Here is a 5560-nt window from a genome sequence, read left to right on the forward strand (position 1 = left end):
GATTTAGGGTTAGGATTTGCTTTAGGATTAGGATTTAGGATTTGGATTAGGATTTGGTTTAAGGTTAGGGTTTAGGGTTTGATTAGGATTTTATTTAGGATTTAGGATTGGGATTAGGATTTGATTTAGGATTTAGGATTTGGTTTAAGGTTTGATTATAATTTGATTTAGGATTTGATTGAGATTTGATTTAAGATTTGTTTAGGATTTGATTTAGGGTTTTAGGATTTTATTAGGGTTTAAGATTTAATTAGTTTTGGCCTAAAGTTTGAATGAAGTTCAATAGGATTTTGACTAGAATTAAATAAAGATTGAATTGAGATGTATTTGAGTGATATTTGTGATCATTCTAATATTTCTTTAAGAATTCTTATTGTTGGTTTCAAATTTCTTTGAATTTTTTTTTGAATTTGATTAAGCTTGTTTAGCATTATTATGGTCTAATTAGAAAATTATTAGTATTCTATTTGAATTAGGATTTTTTTATTGTAATTTCTATTCTTCCTTCCACAGCCAGGTACTTAGAGCATTTTCAAGCAAGACTTCACGTATTATGACATATTTGGTGAACCTGACATGAAACGCTTGAAGTGGAAGGAATTTGGTTTTTTTAGATTATTTGAATTTTGGAGAAGAAATACAAGAAAGTTGGAAGAAGAGCTTTGGGTGATATGTGAATTGGAGCCTTTGAATAGCACCTTAATTACTTTATAATATCTTTCTCTTCAAATTGATCAATCTTATCCACAACCACCTATAATGCTTTGTTTGCCATACCTTCTTTGTGATCTTTAACATATTGCTGTTGCATGAATAAAGCAAAAGCTTTAAATATGCTTTCGGAATTGGGATCAAAATATATACCTTGTCCTCCATAAGTACCTCCACTTGTAGCTCCAAATGAAGTACTATCCATGGTCCTCCTTCAATTCTTTTGTCTTTCTATTCCATAATTTAAATAATCTAAGAAAAACAAATATCTTCTACCTCAAGTCTTTTATGTTGGATTCACCAAATATATTGTATTACATGAAGTCTTGCTTGAAAATGCACCATATACCTAACTATGGAAGGTAGAATAGAAATTATAATAATAAAATCTTAATTCTAATAGAATATTAAATAAACTCTAATTAAATCTTTAACAATGCTAAATAAGCTTTAATCAAATTCAAAAGAAAATTTAAATACATTATAAAAGAAATAATAAGAAATCTTAAAAGAATTCAAAATAAATCTATAATAAATCTAAAAAGAATCTTCAAGAAGTCCTAAAGAAATATTAGAATAATCACAAATATATCTTAAATAAATCTAAGTCAAATCTTAATTTAATCCTAATTAAAATCCTAATAGACTTCAATAAAATCCTAGGCCAAATCCTAAATCCTAAACCAAACCATAGACAAAACTTAAATCCTATACCAAATCCTAAACCTAATCCTAAACAAACTAAAATTTTAAATTAAACTATATGGAAAATTAGAATCTCAATATCTAGTGATTAAATCTTTGATCTTACTTAAAAATTTATACACCTCTTAATTTCTTAGATAAAAAATAATAAAAAAAAAATTAAATGTAATTGCATTTATTAAATGGAAGAAAAACCCTAAAATCTACTTGGATGTTGGCTGGAATCATATTCTAATCTAAATGTTGAATGTCTAGTGCCAATATTTCTTTTTAAAATTTTTAAATTATTCTCAAATTTTACATATGTGTAGAAAATTAAGTTTGTTACCTTTATATACAAATTTTATCTCAATTCAACTAATAGATTGCCTAAGATCTTAAAAATCTTAAGTATCCTACAAAGTCCAATTTCTAAGACTTCAACCTACTTGAAATTCAATTTTCTTCTATTCAATCATTTGATCAAGCTTAAACTTATAACATACACTCCAGACAATTATTTTCATAAGTCTTCAAAATTTGAACTATAGATCTACTACCAAAATCACAAATTTTTTCAAAACGTAATATCTTTTTTTATTTCACAAATTTTAGAATCACCTTAATTAACTATGACTTTACAAAGCTCTTGCAAAGTCATTATACATTCAAATCACTGAAAATAAATTTTTAAAGAAACTTTTGTAAATTTGTTCTCTTATTCTATTCTTCAATCTACAAAATAAGCCCATATTTATTGTAGATGCCTAATTTTGTGCCTTGGATCTAATTTTGATTCAAGTTGATAAATGGTTATTTTTGGATATCAAATTTTATTCTTTTGAATTAATTTTTACTAAAATCAACTTCTTACTTCCTCCTATATATACTCATATTCTTTATTTTTCTAATCTACCTTATTTTGATTTATTTATGGCCATATAAAATAAGTAGAAGCCTACTTTACAAAAAAGTAGCATTCACACCTTTAGTTTTATTTTCTTTTGGAGTGTTGTCTATTTTTTATGATAATTTGTTACAATATTTGAAGTAAGATCTTCTATAATATAATAGTTTTTTACTCTTTTCACATATTAGTCATATTACATCATGACAACGTGGCAGTAGACATCTACAACTTCAGTATAAGGTTTTTTAGAAAGATTATTCTATCCACAATGCAATCTACAAATCTACACAAAATGTCACTCATTGTCAAGAGATAATTTTTTAGATACCATTAGAAGAGATAGTTGGAACCGTATTGAGAAGTTTATAGAAGTTTCTAAAATTAAGGTTAGATTAATAGGCTATGTAGGATCTACCATAGAACATTCTAAAAAAGAACTTAAGGTGGTTAATTAGGTGTGGTCTACCATGAAATATTCTAGAAAGAGCTTAAGATAGTTATTTAGATAGGGCCTACTATAGAACCTTCTAGAAAGAACTTAGGGTAGTTATTTTAATAAGATCTATTAATAGAAATATTCTAAAAAGTTCTAAGGTGATTAAAAAAAGTATAAATAGGATTGATTAAGGCCTTTTGGACATCTGGTCAAGTATGGCTTTAGATCTTTTTTCTTAGTAAAGTTTGGTTTTGCATCTTTTTGTTTAATTTTGTTTTTTTTTATTTTTATTTACTTAGTTTTGTCTTTTATTTTCTATTATATTTAATTTTGTTCAATTTTTTTTTGGTCCATTTTGTCTTACTTTGAGATGAGATTTATATTATTGTGGATTTGAAGGATCTTTGATTTTTGAAATAGTTTAGTGCTATTTGAGGCTTATAGTCATTGACATATTTATTTATTCTAATAATTACCTATATAATTAGATAGAAGTAAGTAAAAATAGACTATATTATAATATCATCTAGAATACCTTTCTAAAAGCTTCATAGACGTGGCTTTGACTTTATACATCTTTGTAGTGGATTGATAGATTAAAAACTTAGTCAACAAACTAAGCACGTATCACATTTGTTTGTAGCTTGAAGAACAAGCTAATTTTGTAGTATACATATAAAAAACTTGCATTGTAAGTTAAGTCATATGTCTTGCAAAATTAGCAGGTGTCAGAGGTCCTATAGAACATTGCTATGTAGCTCTTAGTTAGATAATATATAGAGAGGCAAAATTCAAGCCTTCTTCACTCTTGTCAATATATTTTTAGTATTTAGTCTTATTTCAAGATTTTCTAGTATGCTTGGCTTTGCCAATAGCTATTTTAGTTCAATATATTATCATCTTTGCGTGATTTTTTAGTCTTTTTGAATGGCACAAGAGTATATTGAGATTGTATTTCTTTGAGATTCATGTCTTTGACTATTTGATAAGATTCTTAACTTATTGTTTATATTTTGTTTTAGAAGTGAGTAGATTATCCTACTTCTATTGTTGTATTTTTGAAGGTTGTAAACTATCCAACTTCAGACTAATTTGTAGTTTTTTAATATCATTTTTATTTCATTTTTATTTTTTTATTTTTATAGAGAGTGAAATACCTCTTTTTGTAGAAATTTTCATTTTTTATTAGAAGTTATAGATTATCCTCTTTTAATTTAATTTTTTGAATTTTTTTGAATTTTTTATGGAAAAAAATTATAGATACTATTCATAACAAAAGTAAAAATAGATTTGCAACTATTACACATCTTTACAAGCTTATCAATACTCTTAGATTACAAATCTCATATATTTATAATATGAGTTATGAAGGTACTATTCCTACATGCATAGAAGAAGTGAACAATGAAGTTTAAAGTCTATGATAAGAAATTATATAATTAAAAGAAGAAAATATATGCTCATGAATTCCAATATCTTGCTTGTAATGTGGATTGAAATAACAAAGCCTTTATCAATCAATTTTGATATGAGTTGAAAGATAATGTCAAAGATTTATTGTTGATAATACCAAAAACAGATTCATTAGAGCAATTTATTGCTTAAGCCATTGCATGTGACAATCAATTCTTTGAAAGATGATAAGGATAAAGATTTGATTAAAGAGATACAATTCAAGCTATATGACAATATCTTTTAAGTTTTTATAAGCTTAATCATTCAAACTAGAGCTTATGTAAATTATCATGGTACATTTTAAACCTCTTACTAAAAAAAAAATGACTCATTATTTTCAAGAAGATTTATGCCTATATTATAGAGAATCCAAACATATTATTTAATATTATCCAAAGAAGCAACAAAATTACAAAATAAAAAGCATAGTTGCCAAAGAGAACAATGTATTGGAAAATAAGTCTTTTCAACTACAATAGAGACTATGTAGCTAGAATCTTGCATAATATCTAATAAAGGTTTAATTTTTTTTTTAGATTCTTCATCTTATTTCACAATAGAAGTTTCTTTAGGACCAAATAAACTAGATTTCTTGTAATCCTCGTTTATCTTATAGTTTAGCTTAAGATTCTACTAGACAAGAAGAAACACATAAGACAAATATATCCAAACTATTATTAGTAGTTATAAAAGATTTTATATATACTACAAAAGAAGGGTTATTTTTTATTATATATACCACATCTATTATTGATGGAAAATAATTTTTAAGTCATATTTCAAGCGAATATTAAAATTATCAAGATGTTTTTGAAAAGAAGAATACAAATATTCTTCCAGAGTATTGTTTCTATGATTATTCCATTGATCTTTAAGAAAGAACTCAACTACCATTCAAATCAATCTATAGCTTATTACAAAATAAGTTGGTTGCACTCTAAGATTACATTAATGAGAATTTAGCTAAAAACTTCATATACTATCATAAATCTTTAGCTAGAGCTCCCACCTTAATTGTAAAGAGAAAAGACAAATCTTTGCGAATGTGTGTGGATTATCAAGGATTCAATAAGATCACCTTTTAGAATAGGAATTCTTTATTTTTAATTACAATAATTCTTAATCAACTAGATCAAGAAAATATCTATATAAAAATAGATCTATAAAGAGCATATAACTTCAAATATATTTAAAAAAAGAATAAAAAATTATATTTTAAACTAGATATGGATATTTTGATTATAATTTCATACCTTTTAGATTCAAGAATGTACTAGCTAATTTTCAATATATAAAGAATGATGTCTTTTATGAATTTTTTAATAATTTTATTACCTATTATTTAGATAATATCTTAATTTATC

This window comes from Physcomitrium patens, chromosome 18 (assembly GCF_059467195.1).
Source record: "Physcomitrium patens ecotype Gransden chromosome 18, ASM5946719v1, whole genome shotgun sequence".
Taxonomy (NCBI): domain Eukaryota; kingdom Viridiplantae; phylum Streptophyta; class Bryopsida; order Funariales; family Funariaceae; genus Physcomitrium; species Physcomitrium patens.